At 45.8% G+C, this 22,098-nt stretch overlaps 1 protein-coding gene across 3 annotated transcripts in view; it reads left to right on the top strand.

Moving 5' to 3' along the window:
• The first annotated feature begins 1,927 nt into the window (after positions 1-1,927).
• Positions 1,928-22,098, top strand: part of LOC140134573 (cell adhesion molecule CEACAM1-like) — a 34,876-nt gene continuing 14,705 nt past the window's right edge. For 2 of the 3 annotated variants that reach the window (XM_072154979.1, XM_072154980.1), the window contains exon 1: positions 1,928-2,069. The gene's annotated coding sequence lies outside the window, so the exon portion shown is untranslated. The remainder of the gene's footprint in view (positions 2,070-22,098) is intronic. The other variant, XM_072154977.1, reaches the window with a different exon arrangement.

The raw sequence follows: 22,098 nt of genomic DNA, 5'->3' as shown, positions 1-22,098 counted from the left end.
TGGGGTCTGTATTTAGGGGTCTTGTATCAGGTGGTCTGGGGGTCTGTATTTAGGGGTCTTGTATCAGGTGGTCTGGGGTCTGTATTTAGAGTCTCTGTTCAGGTGGTCTGTGGTCTGTATTTAGGGGTCCTGTCTCAGGTGGTCTGGGGTCTGTATATAGGGGTCTTGTATCAGGTGGTCTGGGATCTGTATTTAGGGGTCCTGTCTCAGGTGGTCTGGGGTCTGTATTTAGGGGTCCTGTCTCAGGTGGTCTGGGTCTGTATTTAGAGTGTCTCTGTTCAGGTGATCTGGGGTCTGTATTTAGGGGTCCTGTCTCAGGTGGTCTGGGGTCTGTATTTAGAGTCTCTCTGTTCAGGTGGTCTGGGGTCTGTATTTAGGGGTCTTGTATCAGGTGGTCTGGGGGTCTGTATTTAGGGGTCTTGTATCAGGTGGTCTGGGGTCTGTATTTAGAGTCTCTGTTCAGGTGGTCTGTGGTCTGTATTTAGGGGTCCTGTCTCAGGTGGTCTGGGGTCTGTATATAGGGGTCTTGTATCAGGTGGTCTGGGATCTGTATTTAGGGGTCCTGTCTCAGGTGGTCTGGGGTCTGTATTTAGGGGTCCTGTCTCAGGTGGTCTGGGTCTGTATTTAGAGTGTCTCTGTTCAGGTGATCTGGGGTCTGTATTTAGGGGTCCTGTCTCTGGGGGTCTGTATTTAGGGGTCTTGTATCAGGTGGTCTGGGGTCTGTATTTAGGGTTCCTGTCCCAGGTGGTCTGGGGTCTGTATTTAGGGGTCCTGTCTCAGGTGGTCTGGGGTCTGTATTTAGGGGTCCTGTCTCAGGTGGTCTTGGGTCTGTATGTAGGGGTCTTGTATCAGGTGGTCTGGGGTCTGTATTTAGGGGTCCTGTCTCAGGTGGGCTGGGTCTGTATTTAGAGTCTCTCTGTTCAGGTGATCTGGGGTCTGTATTTAGGGGTCCTGTCTCAGGTGGTCTGTATTTAGGGGTCTTCTATCAGGTGGTCTGGGGTCTGTATTTAGGGGTCCTGTACCAGGTGGTCTGGAGTCTGCATTTAGGGGTCTTGTATCAGGTGGTCTGGGCTCTGTATTTAGGGGTCCTGTCTCAGGTGGTCTGGGTCTGTATTTAGAGTCTCTCTGTTCAGGTGGTCCTGGGGTCTGTATTTAGGGGTCTTGTCACAGGTTTAGGGGTCATGTCTCAGTTGGTCTTGGGTCTGTATGTAGGGGTCTTGTATCAGGTGGTCTGGGGTCTGTATTTAGGGGTCCTGTCTCAGGTGGTCTGGGGTCTGTATTTAGGGTTCCTGTCTCAGGTGGTCTGGGGTCTGTATTTAGGGGTCTTGTCTCAGGTGGTCTGGGGTCTGTGTGTATTCTGGGGAATGGTCTGGGATCACAGGTCACTGTTGGTAGTGATTTTGGTGTGTGTGTGTTTGAGGGGGGGGGGGATTCTCCTTATCATCTTGTGGTCTACATTTTATTAACCCTTTATTACTTGTGCCTTCTTTAACCCTCTAGTTTTCAGAAAAGGAAACCCAATGTAATGTTCTGAATGTGACAGATGGTTTTATATGATACTGTATATCTGTATTATTTATAGCCAAGGTTTATGGTATTGTGGTTTGCATGTACAGTATAGGGCGGCCTCATTTATATGTAGAGTTTATAGGGAGTTTTATATATAAACACACACAAGACTTCCATATACTCCCCTATATTGTATGTGATACAACTGCCCATAAACTCTACATATGAACAATACTGCACTATATACATACAAACAAGACTTCCATACATCTCATAGATATTAAACTTAGTTTGTGGTGTTTTTTGTGCAATTTTTTGAGGCAGTTATTAGATTTTTTTTTTTTTGTGACTTTTTTTGAGTACAGGCTAAAATTTGTCATGTTGTGGTTTTGTGCCCTGCACCCTCTCTGACACAGTGAATGGGTCTTCTGCAGATGTTTGTGCGGTGGACTTCAGCGCAGCAGCGACACCTGGTGGACATCGGGCGCACGACCTTAGTGATTCCCGGAAGAACCCGAATCCTCGTCAGAGAACGCGCCGCTGGATGGCGACTGGACCAGGTAAGTAAATCTGCCCCAATGTATCCGGACATTGTACAAGCAGTTACTTGATTTGTGCAGAGATGAAGCCCTGAACGTTTGAGATCAACTATGGAGGGGAATAATTTGCGACAAATTGGGCGCAAATGAATCAGACGCACGACAATTCAAAACACATTTAACCCCTTAACGGTGTGGCCCTTTTTTTTTTTTTTCATTTCCATTTTTCACTCCTCACAATCAAATCTACAAAGATCTACAACTTTTTAATTTTTCCATGTACAGAGCTGTGTCAGAGCTTGTTTTCTGCGTAACAAATTGCACTTCATAGTGACGGTATTGAATATTCCATGCCGTGTACTGGAAAGCGGGAAAAAAAAATTGAAATGTAGTGAAAATGGTGAAAAACACATTTGCAATGTTTTCTTGTGGGCTTGGATTTTACAGCTTTCACTGTGCTCTACAAATGACAGGTCTACTTTTTTCTTTGGGTTGGTACAATTACAGGCGGTCCCCTACTTAAGAACACCCGACTTACAGATGACCCCTAGTTACAAACGGACCTCTGGATGTTGGTAATTTCCTGTACTTTAGTCCTAGACTACAATAATCAGCTATAACAGTTATCACAGGTGTCTGTAATGAAACTTTATTGTTAATCCTGGTTCTTATGACAACCCAACATTTTTAAAATCCAATTGTCACAGAGACCAAAAAAAAATTTGTTTGGGGTTACAATGATAAAATATACAGTTCCGACTTACATACAAATTCAACTTTAGAACAAACCTACAGACCCTATCTGGTACGTAACCCGGGGTCTGCCTGTACAGGGATACCAAATTTGTATAGGTTTTTATAATGTTTTCATGCATTTACCAAAATTACTCGGCTCAGTATTACAGCTCAGGGTGAGCTGTAAATACCGAGCACCAGCTCAGGGTGAGCTGTAAATACCGAGCACCAGCTCAGGGTGAGCTGTAAATACCGAGCACCAGCTCAGGGTGAGCTGTAAATACCGAGCACCAGCACAGGGTGAGCTGTAAATACCGAGCACCAGCTCAGGGTGAGCTGTAAATACCGAGCACCAGCGCAGGGTGAGCTGTAAATACCGAGCACCAGCTCAGGGTGAGCTGTAAATACCAAGCACCAGCGCAGGGTGAGCTGTAAATACCGAGCACCAGCGCAGGGTGAGCTGTAAATACCAAGCACCAGCGCAGGGTGAGCTGTAAATACCGAGCACCAGCGCAGGGTGAGCTGTAAATACCAAGCACCAGCGCAGGGTGAGCTGTAAATACCGAGCACCAGCGCAGGGTGAGCTGTAAATACCGAGCACCAGCGCAGGGTGAGCTGTAAATATCAGTTCTAGGGAAAGGGGGGGGTGATTTGAAATTTTTTTAATTATTTTTTATTAGTTTTTTTTATTATTTTACTATTTTTTAGACTCACTAGGGTACTTGAACCCTAGGTTGTCTGATCGATCCTATCATATACTGCCCTACCACAGTATGGCAGTATACTGTATGGGGATTTTCCTCCTCAATCATTACAATGTGCAATTAGCACATTAAAACGAAAAAACCTCGGGTCTTTTGAAGACCCAAGCAACGGATAGACGCTCCGCTATGACGTCACAAGGAACGACGATCTGCGACAAGGGCGCCGCCATCCTTTTGAAAACACCCACGAGCGGTGCTGGCGATATGCGGCAAAGACTAAGCGGCTATGGAGAGAGTTCAGCCGTGAGCCCTCTCTATGTACCCTCACCCGATGTGCACCATACTATTATGCCGCACGTTGGTAAGGGGTTAATAAGGCAAAACACCAACTAACCTAAATTAAAATCCAAGAAAAGGCACAAAAATAGACAAACCTGAGACACAGTGGGGCTCATTCACTTAGAAAGTCACTAGAGTTCACAGAAAGTGCATTGTCCGTGTATAATGCGCTGTGCGGAGAATCACTAAGATCCTGCGTCTGATATCCTGCATGTGTCGCTTCCCCGCTCAGGTCCCTGGAGTTCACCTTCTTCTTCCTGGTACATGTAAGTGCATTGTCCGTGTATAATGTGCTGTGCGAGGAGTCACTAAGATCCTGCGCCCGATATCCTGCATGTGTCGCTTCCCCGCTCAGGTCCCCGGAGTTCACCTTCTTCTTCCTGGTGCATGTAAGTGCATTGTCCGTGTATAATGCGCTGTGCTGGGAGTCACTAAGATCCTGCGCCTGATATCCTGCATGTGTCACTTCCCCGCTCAGGTCCCGGGAGTTCACCTTCTTCTTCCTGGTGCATGTAAGTGCATTGTCCGTGTATAATGCGCTGTGCGGGGAGTCACTAAGATCGTGCACCCGATTTCCTGCATGTGTCGCTTCCCCGCTCAGGTCCCCGGAGTTCACCTTCTTCTTCCTGGTACATGTAAGTGCATTGTCCGTGTATAATGCGCTGTGCGGGGAGTCACTAAGATCGTGCACCCGATTTCCTGCATGCGTCGCTTCCCCGCTCAGGTCCCCGGAGTTCACCTTCTTCTTCCTGGTGCATGTAAGTGCATTGTCCGTGTATAATGCGCTGTGCGGAGAATCACTAAGATCCTGCGTCTGATATCCTGCATGTGTCGCTTCCCCGCTCAGGCTCCCTGGAGTTCACCTTCTTCTTCCTGGTACATGTAAGTGCATTGTCCGTGTATAATGTGCTGTGCGAGGAGTCACTAAGATCCTGCGCCCGATATCCTGCATGTGTCGCTTCCCCGCTCAGGTCCCCAGAGTTCACCTTCTTCTTCCTGGCACATGTAAGTGCATTGTCCGTGTATAATGCGCTGTGCGGGGAGTCACTAAGATCATGCGCCCGATATCCTGCATGTGTCGCTTCCCCGCTCAGGTCCCCAGAGTTCACCTTCCTCCTGGTGCATGTAAGTGCATTGTCCGTGTATAATGCGCTGTGCGGGGAGTCACTAAGATCGTGCACCCGATTTCCTGCATGTGTCGCTTCCCCGCTCAGGTCCCCGGAGTTCACCTTCTTCTTCCTGGTACATGTAAGTGCATTGTCCGTGTATAATGCGCTGTGCGGGGAGTCACTAAGATCGTGCACCCGATTTCCTGCATGCGTCGCTTCCCCGCTCAGGTCCCCGGAGTTCACCTTCTTCTTCCTGGTGCAAGTAAGTGCATTGTCCGTGTATAATGCGCTGTGCGGAGAATCACTAAGATCCTGCGTCTGATATCCTGCATGTGTCGCTTCCCCGCTCAGGCCCCCGGAGTTCACCTTCTTCTTCCTGGTGCATGTAAGTGCATTGTCCGTGTATAATGCGCTGTGCGGGGAGTCACTAAGATCCTGCGTCTGATACCCTGCATGTGTCGTTTCCCTGCTCAGGTCCCTGGAGTTCACCTTCTTCTTCCTGGTGCATGTAAGTGCATTGTCCGTGTATAATGCGCTGTGCGGGGAGTCACTAAGATCCTGCGCCCGATATCCTGCATGTGTCGCTTCCCCGCTAAGGTCCCCGGAGTTCACCTTCTTCTTCCTGGTGCATGTAAGTGCATTGTCCGTGTATAATGCGCTGTGCGGGGAGTCACTAAGATCATGCGCCCGATATCCTGCATGTGTCGCTTCCCCGCTCAGGTCCCCAGAGTTCACCTTCCTCCTGGTGCATGTAAGTGCATTGTCCGTGTATAATGCGCTGTGCGGGGAGTCACTAAGATCGTGCACCCGATTTCCTGCATGTGTCGCTTCCCCGCTCAGGTCCCTGGAGTTCACCTTCTTCTTCCTGGTACATGTAAGTGCATTGTCCGTGTATAATGCGCTGTGCGGGGAGTCACTAAGATCGTGCACCCGATTTCCTGCATGTGTCGCTTCCCCGCTCAGGTCCCCGGAGTTCACCTTCTTCTTCCTGGTACATGTAAGTGCATTGTCCGTGTATAATGTGCTGTGCTGGGAGTCACTAAGATCCTGCGCCTGATATCCTGCATGTGTCACTTCCCCGCTCAGGTCCCCGGAGTTCACCTTCTTCTTCCTGGTGCATGTAAGTGCATTGTCCGTGTATAATGCGCTGTGCGGGGAGTCACTAAGATCGTGCACCCGATTTCCTGCATGTGTCGCTTCCCCGCTCAGGTCCCCGGAGTTCACCTTCTTCTTCCTGGTGCATGTAAGTGCATTGTCCGTGTATAATGCTCTGTGCGGGGAATCACTAAGATCGTGCGCCCGATATCCTGCATGTGTCACTTCCCCGCTCAGGTCCCCGGAGTTCACCTTCTTCTTCCTGGTGCATGTAAGTGCATTGTCCGTGTATAATGCGCTGTGCGGGGAGTCACTAAGATCGTGCACCCGATTTCCTGCATGCGTCGCTTCCCCGCTCAGGTCCCCGGAGTTCACCTTCTTCTTCCTGGTGCATGTGAGTGCATTGTCCGTGTATAATGCGCTGTGCAGGGAGTCACTAAGATCCTGCGCCCGATATCCTGCATGTGTCGCTTCCCCGCTCAGGTCCCCGGAGTTCACCTTCTTCTTCCTGGTGCATGTAAGTGCATTGTCCGTGTATAATGTGCTGTGCGGGGAGTCACTAAGATGGTGCGCCTGATATCCTGCATGTGTCGCTTCCCCCGCTCAGGTCCCCGGAGTTCACCTTCTTCTTCCTGGTGCATGTAAGTGCATTGTCTGTGTATAATGCGCTGTGCGAGGAGTCACTAAGATCGTGCGCCCGATATCCTGCATGTGTCGCTTCCCCGCTCAGGTCCCTGGAGTTCACCTTCTTCTTCCTGGTGCATGTAAGTGTATTGTCCGTGTATAATGCGCTGTGCAGGGAGTCACTAAGATCCTGCGCCCGATATCCTGCATGTGTCGCTTCCGCGCTCAGGTCCCTGGAGTTCACCTTCTTCTTCCTGGTGCATGTAAGTGCATTGTCCGTGTATAATGCGCTGTGCAGGGAGTCACTAAGATCATGCACCCGATATCCTGCATGTGTCGCTTCCCCGCTCAGGTCCCCGGACCTCACCAGCTTTTTTGTGATTCATCTGTAACATAGGGCGTAGAACACTATTTGAAAGATAAATATGGAGCTCGGTCCGAATCAGTCGGATCGTCCGCTGGCACACCCACTAATCGGTGTCACATGGAAGCAGAGCACTGCGCCACAGGAGGGCAGCCAGCGCCAAAATCCCAGCACAGACACTTATCATATACCTGTACCAGCCATTTTAGCAATGAAGAACGCGCACAGTCCGACAGAAGTGCGGCGTAGCCCTTAGTAAATGAGCCCCAGTGTGATTAATGCCCCCCGTAGAGTTTATGGGCAGTTGTATGACAGTATAGGGCAGTACATGGCAGTATTGTGTGTATACTTACTGCAGTATTATATATATCAGCACATGTCATCCATCCTCCCGCCTCCTTCTATATCACTTCTCGAAGAAAACAGGAAATATTCCTCAGTGCAGCGTCACCTCCTGCAGGTGTCTGACCAGGTCTCTTATTCTGGTCTGATCTGGGGCGAGGATATGGAAGGATGCGTCCTCCTGCTCTGTGCCCTGCTCCTGCTGGCACATGCTGGTAAGTGACTGGCACACGCTGGTAAGTGACTGGCACACGCTGGTAAGTGACTGGCGCACTGCATGGTAAGTGACTGGCGCGCTGTAAGTGACTGGCGCACTGCATGGTAAGTGACTGGCGCACTGCATGGTAAGTGACTGGCGCGCTGCATGGTAAGTGACTGGCGCGCTGCATGGTAAGTGACTGGCGCGCTGCATGGTAAGTGACTGGCGCACTGCATGGTAAGTGACTGGCGCGCTGTAAGTGACTGGCGCACTGCATGGTAAGTGACTGGCGCGCTGCATGGTAAGTGACTGGCGCGCTGCATGGTAAGTGACTGGCGCGCTGCATGGTAAGCCTTTTTGATTTTGCGCCTAAATTGTCGCAACTTATTCCCCTACAAAGTACCGTATTTTCCGGGCCATTAGGCGCACTGGAATATAAGGCGCAACAGTTTGATGCGCCTTATATATGTAATAATTCCATATATAAGGCGCATCGGACTATAAGGCGCAGGGACGGCGGCGTGGCGGAGGTCCGGGGGCGGAGCGGGGACGCAACGCCGAGAAGAGACGCGGCGACGCGGGGAAGGTGAGCGGGGAAGGTGAGGGGGAGGTGGAGGAGGGCAGCGGACCATACTTACATAGGTCCCCGCTACCGGAGACAGCAGATCTCCAGCGGGAACTGCAGACCACGCGGCAGAAGTTGTTTGTGCCGCGTGGTCTGCAGTTCCCGCTGGAGATCTGCTGTCTCCGGTAGCGGGGACCTATGTAAGTATGGTCCGCTGCCCTCATATAGGGCGCACCGGACTATAAGGCGCACTTTGGATTTGGATTTAAGTGCGCCTTATAGTCCGGAAAATACGGTAAATCTCATTTGTGACAAATAATGAAGCGAGACTGAGAAAATGTGACGGAAGGTTCCGGGCTTCATCTCTGCACATAAAGTTTCAGCTTGTACAATGTCCGGACCACATTGTGATGTAACTGCAGGGGCTAAAAAAAATTCCTGCTGAAATGAGTCTTTTCCTTTTTTATTATAATGTACAGTAAATGGCGTCTGATAATATTCTCAGATCTGTACAATAAGACAATAATCACTCCCAGAGATGATCCCATAGACAATAATCACTCCCAGAGATGATCCCATAGACAATAATCACTCCCAGAGATGATCCCATAGACAATAATCACTCCCAGAGATGATCCCATAGACAATAATCACTCCCAGAGATGATCCTATAGACAATAATCACTCCCAGAGATGATCCCATAGACAATAATCACTCCCAGAGATGATCCCATAGACAATAATCACTCCCAGAGATGATCCCATAGACAATAATCACTCCCAGAGATGATCCCATAGACAATAATCACTCCCAGAGATGATCCCATAGACAATAATCACTCCCAGAGATGATCCCATAGACAATAATCACTCCCAGAGATGATCCCATAGACAATAATCACTCCCAGAGATGATCCCATAGACAATAATCACTCCCAGAGATGATCCCATAGACAATAATCACTCCCAGAGATGATCCCATAGACAATAATCACTCCCAGAGATGATCCCATAGACAATAATCACTCCCAGAGATGATCCCATAGACAATAATCACTCCCAGAGATGATCCCATAGACAATAATCACTCCCAGAGATGATCCCATAGACAATAATCACTCCCAGAGATGATCCCATAGACAATAATCACTCCCAGAGATGATCCCATAGACAATAATCACTCCCAGAGATGATCCAATAGACAATGATCACTCCCAGAGATGATCCCATAGACAATAATCACTCCCAGAGATGATCCCATAGACAATAATCACTCCCAGAGATGATCCCATAGACAATAATCACTCACAGAGATGATCCCATAGACAATAATCACTCCCAGAGATGATCCCATAGACAATAATCACTCCCAGAGATGATCCCATAGACAGTAATCACTCCCAGAGATGATCCCATAGACAATAATCACTCCCAGAGATGATCCCATAGACAATAATCACTCCCAGAGATGATCCCATAGACAATAATCACTCCCAGAGATGATCCCATAGACAATAATCACTCCCAGAGATGATCCCATAGACAATAATCACTCCCAGAGATGATCCCATAGACAATAATCACTCCCAGAGATGATCCCATAGACAATAATCACTCCCAGAGATGATCCCATAGACAATAATCACTCCCAGAGATGATCCCATAGACAATAATCACTCCCAGAGATGATCCCATAGACAATAATCACTCCCAGAGATGATCCCATAGACAATAATCACTCCCAGAGATGATCCCATAGACAATAATCACTCCCAGAGATGATCCCATAGACAATAATCACTCCCAGAGATGATCCCATAGACAATAATCACTCCCAGAGATGATCCCATAGACAATGATCACTCCCAGAGATGATCCCATAGACAATAATCACTCCCAGAGATGATCCCATAGACAATAATCACTCCCAGAGATGATCCCATAGACAATAATCACTCCCAGAGATGATCCCATAGACAATAATCACTCCCAGAGATGATCCCATAGACAATAACCACTCCCAGAGATGATCCCATAGACAATAATCACTCCCAGAGATGATCCCATAGACAATAATCACTCCCAGAGATGATCCCATAGACAATAATCACTCCCAGAGATGATCCCATAGACAATAATCACTCCCAGAGATGATCCCATAGACAATAATCACTCCCAGAGATGATCCCATAGACAATAATCACTCCCAGAGATGATCCCATAGACAATAATCACTCCCAGAGATGATCCCATAGACAATAATCACTCCCAGAGATGATCCCATAGACAATAATCACTCCCAGAGATGATCCCATAGACAATAATCACTCCCAGAGATGATCCCATAGACAATAATCACTCCCAGAGATGATCCCATAGACAATGATCACTCCCAGAGATGATCCCATAGACAATAATCACTCCCAGAGATGATCCCATAGACAATAATCACTCCCAGAGATGATCCCATAGACAATAATCACTCACAGAGATGATCCCATAGACAATAATCACTCCCAGAGATGATCCCATAGACAATAATCACTCCCAGAGATGATCCCATAGACAGTAATCACTCCCAGAGATGATCCCATAGACAATAATCACTCCCAGAGATGATCCCATAGACAATAATCACTCCCAGAGATGATCCCATAGACAATAATCACTCCCAGAGATGATCCCATAGACAATAATCACTCCCAGAGATGATCCCATAGACAATAATCACTCCCAGAGATGATCCCATAGACAATAATCACTCCCAGAGATGACCCCATAGACAATAATCACTCCCAGAGATGATCCCATAGACAATAATCACTCCCAGAGATGATCCCATAGACAATAATCACTCCCAGAGATGATCCCATAGACAATAATCACTCCCAGAGATGATCCCATAGACAATAATCACTCCCAGAGATGATCCCATAGACAATAATCACTCCCAGAGATGATCCCATAGACAATGATCACTCCCAGAGATGATCCCATAGACAATAATCACTCCCAGAGATGATCCCATAGACAGTAATCACTCCCAGAGATGATCCCATAGACAATAATCACTCCCAGAGATGATCCCATAGACAATAATCACTCCCAGAGATGATCCCATAGACAATAATCACTCCCAGAGATGATCCCATAGACACTGATCACTCCCAGAGATGATCCCATAGACAATAATCACTCCCAGAGATGATCCCATAGACAATGATCACTCCCAGAGATGATCCCATAGACAATAATCACTCCCAGAGATGATCCCATAGACAATAATCACTCCCAGAGATGATCCTATAGACAATAATCACTCCCAGAGATGATCCCATAGACAATAATCACTCCCAGAGATGATCCCATAGACAATAATCACTCCCAGAGATGATCCCATAGACAATAATCACTCCCAGAGATGATCCCATAGACAATGATCACTCCCAGAGATTATCCCATAGACAATAATCACTCCCAGGGATGATCCCATAGACAATAATCACTCCCAGAGATGATCCTATAGACAATAATCACTCCCAGAGATGATCCCATAGACAGTAATCACTCCCAGAGATGATCCCATAGACAATAATCACTCCCAGAGATGATCCCAGAGACAATAATCACTCCCAGAGATGATCCCATAGACAATAATCACTCCCAGAGATGATCCCATAGACAATAATCACTCCCAGAGATGATCCCATAGATAATAATCACTCCCAGAGATGATCCCATAGACAATAATCACTCCCAGAGATGATCCCATAGACAATAATCACTCCCAGAGATGATCCCATAGACAATAATCACTCCCAGAGATGATCCCATAGACAATAATCACTCCCAGAGATGATCCCATAGACAATAATCACTCCCAGAGATGATCCCATAGACAATAACCACTCCCAGAGATGATCCCATAGACAATAATCACTCCCAGAGATGATCCCATAGACAATAATCACTCCCAGAGATGATCCCATAGACAATAATCACTCCCAGAGATGATCCCATAGACAATAATCACTCCCAGAGATGATCCCATAGACAATAATCACTCCCAGAGATGATCCCATAGACAATAATCACTCCCAGAGATGATCCCATAGACAATAATCACTCCCAGAGATGATCCCATAGACAATAATCACTCCCAGAGATGATCCCATAGACAATAATCACTCCCAGAGATGATCCCATAGACAATAATCACTCCCAGAGATGATCCCATAGACAATAATCACTCCCAGAGATGATCCCATAGACAATGATCACTCCCAGAGATGATCCCATAGACAATAATCACTCCCAGAGATGATCCCATAGACAATAATCACTCCCAGAGATGATCCCATAGACAATAATCACTCACAGAGATGATCCCATAGACAATAATCACTCCCAGAGATGATCCCATAGACAATAATCACTCCCAGAGATGATCCCATAGACAGTAATCACTCCCAGAGATGATCCCATAGACAATAATCACTCCCAGAGATGATCCCATAGACAATAATCACTCCCAGAGATGATCCCATAGACAATAATCACTCCCAGAGATGATCCCATAGACAATAATCACTCCCAGAGATGATCCCATAGACAATAATCACTCCCAGAGATGATCCCATAGACAATAATCACTCCCAGAGATGACCCCATAGACAATAATCACTCCCAGAGATGATCCCATAGACAATAATCACTCCCAGAGATGATCCCATAGACAATAATCACTCCCAGAGATGATCCCATAGACAATAATCACTCCCAGAGATGATCCCATAGACAATAATCACTCCCAGAGATGATCCCATAGACACTGATCACTCCCAGAGATGATCCCATAGACAATAATCACTCCCAGAGATGATCCCATAGACAATGATCACTCCCAGAGATGATCCCATAGACAATAATCACTCCCAGAGATGATCCCATAGACAATAATCACTCCCAGAGATGATCCTATAGACAATAATCACTCCCAGAGATGATCCCATAGACAATAATCACTCCCAGAGATGATCCCATAGACAATAATCACTCCCAGAGATGATCCCATAGACAATAATCACTCCCAGAGATGATCCCATAGACAATGATCACTCCCAGAGATTATCCCATAGACAATAATCACTCCCAGGGATGATCCCATAGACAATAATCACTCCCAGAGATGATCCTATAGACAATAATCACTCCCAGAGATGATCCCATAGACAGTAATCACTCCCAGAGATGATCCCATAGACAATAATCACTCCCAGAGATGATCCCAGAGACAATAATCACTCCCAGAGATGATCCCATAGACAATAATCACTCCCAGAGATGATCCCATAGACAATAATCACTCCCAGAGATGATCCCATAGATAATAATCACTCCCAGAGATGATCCCATAGACAATAATCACTCCCAGAGATGATCCCATAGACAATAATCACTCCCAGAGATGATCCCATAGACAATAATCACTCCCAGAGATGATCCCATAGACAATAATCACTCCCAGAGATGATCCCATAGACAATAATCACTCCCAGAGATGATCCCATAGACAATAATCACTCCCAGAGATGATCCTATAGACAATGATGAAGTCGTTACTGGAGAAATTTTACATTTTAATTAAGTTTTTTTTTTTTATGTTGCATTCAGTTAATTTTTCATTTTGGAAGCGAAAACCTGTGTTTCCAGTAATGAAAACGGAGGGTTTTTTTTCAAGCAAAACTGCTCAGAGTTTGGGCATTTTTGCAACTTTTTTGCAACTTTTTAGGCACAAATTAGTGATAGATCCGGTGCAAACATCTGTATAGCAGCCGCTCACTATGTCAGATAAGGAGCAGGGACTCAAAACCACTAAGTGCCGGAGTTTAGATGTACCCAAAAAAGTAGCAAATTAGAAACGAATTTAATTACTAATTAACTAATTAATAATTAATTAAATTAATTAATTTACATTCAATTCAATTAAAACACCACATGTACAAGCTTTGAAATAGATGCAGTTCTTGATGTGCGAACAGAAATCCTGGTACCTGAATTCTCTGTCCTTTATGCTTCCTATGGAACAATTACATTTATAGAGATTGTGTCCCCTGGTATCACCGTACCCTCAAAAACGAAGAGATAGTGAAAGGAAGGGGTTAACAATCTACAAATGACACATTACAAATCATCATTGATCACAAATGGCATCTAAAAACTCACAGACGACAATCTGCTCCATTGTGTCCATAGGAGTTCATGAAGACTTCTCTCAGCCATAACCCACACTGCGACCCTAAAAATACCACAGTCACTCATAAAATAGTGTCCCCTAAATAACAACTCTGTCCCATTTCTTTCTATGTTTTTAGTCTGCTCACCTTCCAGTTTAGGACAAATGAATATTGTCATATGCAGATGATTTTATAAGGGGGTGTGGTTTTAGGGTAAAGATTGATGTGGAATGTGTGAATGGTAGAGGAGGAACAAAGAAGTATTCAGTGACCCGGAGGAAGAATGTTTTCAGTACAAAAATGACAAATATGGAAATCTTGTCATCTGGTAACTGCCCCCTCAAAGATTTACCGAAATAGGGTGGAAAGGGATTCCAAATATTCAGGCTGAATATAAATCAACTTATCCATCACAGAAAAGACACTGCTAGAATAAACATCTAGCAACTCACAGCTGACAATCTGCTTAATGGAGTCTAGATCTTCATGACATCATCTCCCGGCAGTGATTATTTCTGCAGAATTTGCCCCATTTCACATCACAAACTACCACACTGTCCTCTTATATTGTTTATACCCTTCACACCATACATAAACACACTGTGCCCCCACATATATCATATATACTCCTCACACCACAACTGACCACACTGTTCCCCACATATATCATATATACCCCTCACACCACAACTGACCACACTGTGCCCCCACATATATCATATATACTCCTCACACCACAACTGACCACACTGTGCCCCCACATATATCATATATACTCCTCACACCACAACTGACCACACTGTGCCCCCACATATATCATATATACCTCTCATACCACACATAACCACACTGTGCCCCCAAATATATCATATATACCCTTCACACCACAACTGACCACACTGTGCCCCACATATATTATATATACCCCTCACACCTCAACTGACCACACAGTACCCCCACATATATCATATATACCTCTCACACCACAACTGACCACACTGTGCCCCCACATACATCATATATACCTCTCATACCACACATAACCACACTGTGCCCCCAAATATATCATATATACCCCTCACACCACAACTGACCACACTGTGCCCCACATATATTATATATACCCCTCACACCTCAACTGACCACCCTGTGTCCCCACATATATCATATATACCTCTCACACCACAACTGACCACACTGTACCGCCACATATATCATATATACCCCTCACACCACAACTGACCACACTGTGCCCCCACATATATCATATATACCCCTCACACCACACATAACCACACTGTGCCCCCACATATATCATATATACCTCTCATACCACACATAACCACACTGTGCCCCCAAATATATCATATATACCTCTCATACCACAACTGACCACACTGTGCTCCCACATATATCATATATACCCCTCACACCACAACTGACCACACTGTGCCCCCACATATATCATATATACCTCTCACACCACAACTGACCACACTGTGCCCCCACATATATCATATATACCCCTCACACCACAACTGACCACACTGTGCCCCCACATATATCATATATACCCCTCACACCACAACTTACCACACTGTGCCTCCACATATATCATATATACCCCTCACACCACAACTGACCACACTGTGCCCCCACATATATCATATATACCCCTCACACCACACATAACCACACTGTGCCCCCACATATATCATATATACCTCTCACACCACACATAACCACACTGTGCCCCCAAATATATCATATATACCTCTCATACCACACATAACCACACTGTGACCCTACATATATCATATATACCCCTCACACCACAACTGACCACACTGTGCCCCCACATATATCATATATACCCCATCACACCACAACTGACCACACTGTGCCCCCACATATATCATATATACCCCTCACACCACAACTGACCACACTGTGCCCCCACATATATCATATATACCCCTCACACCACAACTGACCACACTTTGCCCCCACATATATCATATATACCCCTCACACCACAACTGACCACACTGTGCCCCCACATATATCATATATACCTCTCACACCACAACTGACCACACTGTACCCCCACATATATCATATATACCCCTCACACCACAACTGACCACACTGTGCCCCCACATATATCATATATACCCCTCACACCACAACTGACCACACTGTGCCCCCACATACATCATATATACCTCTCATACCACACATAACCACACTGTGCCCCCACATACATCATATATACCTCTCATACCACACATAACCACACTGTGCTCCCACATATATCATATATACCCCTCACACCACAACTGACCACACTGTAGCCCACATATATCATATATACTCCTCACACCACAACTGACCACACTGTGCCCCCACATATATCATATATACCCCTCACACCACACATAACCACACTGTGCCCCCACATATATCATATATACCTCTCACACCACACATAACCACACTGTGCCCCCACATATATCATATATACCTCTCATACCACACAGAACCACACTGTGCCCCCAAATATATCATATATACCTCTCATACCACAACTGACCACACTGTGCTCCCACATATATCATATATACCCCTCACACCACAACTGACCACACTGTGCCCCCCACATATATCATATATACCTCTCACACTACATCTGACCACCCTGTGCCCCCACATACATCATATATACCTCTCATACCACACATAACCACACTGTGCTCCCACATATATCATATATACCCCTCACACCACAACTGACCACACTGTAGCCCACATATATCATATATACTCCTCACACCACAACTGACCACACTGTGCCCCCACATATATCATATATACCCCTCACACCACACATAACCACACTGTGCCCCCACATATATCATATATACCTCTCACACCACACATAACCACACTGTGCCCCCACATATATCATATATACCTCTCATACCACACAGAACCACACTGTGCCCCCAAATATATCATATATACCTCTCATACCACAACTGACCACACTGTGCTCCCACATATATCATATATACCCCTCACACCACAACTGACCACACTGTGCCCCCCACATATATCATATATACCTCTCACACTACATCTGACCACCCTGTGCCCCCACATACATCATATATACCTCTCATACCACACATAACCACACTGTGCTCCCACATATATCATATATACCCCTCACACCACAACTGACCACACTGTAGCCCACATATATCATATATACTCCTCACACCACAACTGACCACACTGTGCCCCCACATATATCATATATACCCCTCACACCACACATAACCACACTGTGCCCCCACATATATCATATATACCTCTCACACCACACATAACCACACTGTGCCCCCACATATATCATATATACCTCTCATACCACACAGAACCACACTGTGCCCCCAAATATATCATATATACCTCTCATACCACAACTGACCACACTGTGCTCCCACATATATCATATATACCCCTCACACCACAACTGACCACACTGTGCCCCCCACATATATCATATATACCTCTCACACTACATCTGACCACCCTGTGCCCCCACATACATCATATATACCTCTCATACCACACATAACCACACTGTGCTCCCACATATATCATATATACCCCTCACACCACAACTGACCACACTGTAGCCCACATATATCATATATACTCCTCACACCACAACTGACCACACTGTGCCCCCACATATATCATATATACCCCTCACACCACACATAACCACACTGTGCCCCCACATATATCATATATACCTCTCACACCACACATAACCACACTGTGCCCCCACATATATCATATATACCTCTCATACCACACAGAACCACACTGTGCCCCCAAATATATCATATATACCTCTCATACCACAACTGACCACACTGTGCTCCCACATATATCATATATACCCCTCACACCACAACTGACCACACTGTGCCCCCACATATATCATATATACCCCTCACACCACAACTGACCACACTGTGCCTCCACATATATCATATATACCCCTCACACCACAACTGACCACACTGTGCCCCCACATATATCATATATACCCCTCACACCACACATAACCACACTGTGCCCCCACATATATCATATATACCTCTCACACCACACATAACCACACTGTGCCCCCAAATATATCATATATACCTCTCATACCACACATAACCACACTGTGACCCTACATATATCATATATACCCCTCACACCACAACTGACCACACTGTGCCCCCACATATATCATATATACCCCATCACACCACAACTGACCACACTGTGCCCCCACATATATCATATATACCCCTCACACCACAACTGACCACACTGTGCCCCCACATATATCATATATACCCCTCACACCACAACTGACCACACTTTGCCCCCACATATATCATATATACCCCTCACACCACAACTGACCACACTGTGCCCCCACATATATCATATATACCCCTCACACCACAACTGACCACACTGTGCCCCCACATATATCATATATACCTCTCACACCACAACTGACCACACTGTACCCCCACATATATCATATATACCCCTCACACCACAACTGACCACACTGTGCCCCCACATATATCATATATACCCCTCACACCACAACTGACCACACTGTGCCCCCACATACATCTTATATACCTCTCATACCACACATAACCACACTGTGCCCCCACATACATCATATATACCTCTCATACCACACATAACCACACTGTGCTCCCACATATATCATATATACCCCTCACACCACAACTGACCACACTGTAGCCCACATATATCATATATACTCCTCACACCACAACTGACCACACTGTGCCCCCACATATATCATATATACCCCTCACACCACACATAACCACACTGTGCCCCCACATATATCATATATACCTCTCACACCACACATAACCACACTGTGCCCCCACATATATCATATATACCTCTCATACCACACAGAACCACACTGTGCCCCCAAATAAATCATATATACCTCTCATATCACAACTGACCACACTGTGCTCCCACATATATCATATATACCCCTCACACCACAACTGACCACACTGTGCCCCCCACATATATCATATATACCTCTCACACTACATCTGACCACCCTGTGCCCCCACATACATCATATATACCTCTCATACCACACATAACCACACTGTGCTCCCACATATATCATATATACCCCTCACACCACAACTGACCACACTGTAGCCCACATATATCATATATACTCCTCACACCACAACTGACCACACTGTGCCCCCACATATATCATATATACCCCTCACACCACACATAACCACACTGTGCCCCCACATATATCATATATACCTCTCACACCACACATAACCACACTGTGCCCCCACATATATCATATATACCTCTCATACCACACAGAACCACACTGTGCCCCCAAATAAATCATATATACCTCTCATATCACAACTGACCACACTGTGCTCCCACATATATCATATATACCCCTCACACCACAACTGACCACACTGTGCCCCCCACATATATCATATATACCTCTCACACTACATCTGACCACCCTGTGCCCCCACATACATCATATATACCTCTCATACCACACATAACCACACTGTGCTCCCACATATATCATATATACCCCTCACACCACAACTGACCACACTGTAGCCCACATATATCATATATACTCCTCACACCACAACTGACCACACTGTGCCCCCACATATATCATATATACCCCTCACACCACACATAACCACACTGTGCCCCCACATATATCATATATACCTCTCACACCACACATAACCACACTGTGCCCCCACATATATCATATATACCTCTCATACCACACAGAACCACACTGTGCCCCCAAATATATCATATATACCTCTCATACCACAACTGACCACACTGTGCTCCCACATATATCATATATACCCCTCACACCACAACTGACCACACTGTGCCCCCCACATATATCATATATACCTCTCACACTACATCTGACCACCCTGTGCCCCCACATACATCATATATACCTCTCATACCACACATAACCACACTGTGCTCCCACATATATCATATATACCCCTCACACCACAACTGACCACACTGTAGCCCACATATATCATATATACTCCTCACACCACAACTGACCACACTGTGCCCCCACATATATCATATATACCCCTCACACCACACATAACCACACTGTGCCCCCACATATATCATATATACCTCTCACACCACACATAACCACACTGTGCCCCCACATATATCATATATACCTCTCATACCACACAGAACCACACTGTGCCCCCAAATATATCATATATACCTCTCATACCACAACTGACCACACTGTGCTCCCACATATATCATATATACCCCTCACACCACAACTGACCACACTGTGCCCCCCACATATATCATATATACCTCTCACACTACATCTGACCACCCTGTGCCCCCACATACATCATATATACCTCTCATACCACACATAACCACACTGTGCTCCCACATATATCATATATACCCCTCACACCACAACTGACCACACTGTAGCCCACATATATCATATATACTCCTCACACCACAACTGACCACACTGTGCCCCCACATATATCATATATACCCCTCACACCACACATAACCACACTGTGCCCCCACATATATCATATATACCTCTCACACCACACATAACCACACTGTGCCCCCACATATATCATATATACCTCTCATACCACACAGAACCACACTGTGCCCCCAAATATATCATATATACCTCTCATACCACAACTGACCACACTGTGCTCCCACATATATCATATATACCCCTCACACCACAACTGACCACACTGTGCCCCCCACATATATCATATATACCTCTCACACTACATCTGACCACCCTGTGCCCCCACATATATCATATATACCCCTCACACCACAACTGACCACACTGTGCCCCCACATATATCATATATACCTCTCACACCACAACTGACCACACTGTGCCCCCACATATATCATATATACCCCTCACACCACAACTGACCACACTGTGCCCCCACATATATCATATATACCCCTCACACCACAACTGACCACACTGTGCCTCCACATATATCATATATACCCCTCACACCACAACTGACCACACTGTGCCCCCACATATATCATATATACCCCTCACACCACACATAACCACACTGTGCCCCCACATATATCATATATACCCCTCACACCACAACTGACCACACTGTGCCTCCACATATATCATATATACCCCTCACACCACAACTGACCACACTGTGCCTCCACATATATCATATATACCCCTCACACCACAACTGACCACACTGTGCCCCCACATATATCATATATACCTCTCACACCACACATAACCACACTGTGCCCCCAAATATATCATATATACCTCTCATACCACACATAACCACACTGTGCCCCCACATATATCATATATACCCCTCACACCACAACTGACCACACTGTGCCCCCACATATATCATATATACCCCATCACACCACAACTGACCACACTGTGCCCCCACATATATCATATATACCCCTCACACCACAACTGACCACACTGTGCCCCCACATATATCATATATACCCCTCACACCAC

Source organism: Engystomops pustulosus, chromosome 6 (assembly GCF_040894005.1).
Source record: "Engystomops pustulosus chromosome 6, aEngPut4.maternal, whole genome shotgun sequence".
In the NCBI taxonomy this organism is placed as follows: Eukaryota; Metazoa; Chordata; class Amphibia; order Anura; family Leptodactylidae; genus Engystomops; species Engystomops pustulosus.
The sequence above is the reverse complement of the archived record's forward strand: the minus strand, read 5'-3'. Positions and strand labels throughout refer to the sequence as shown.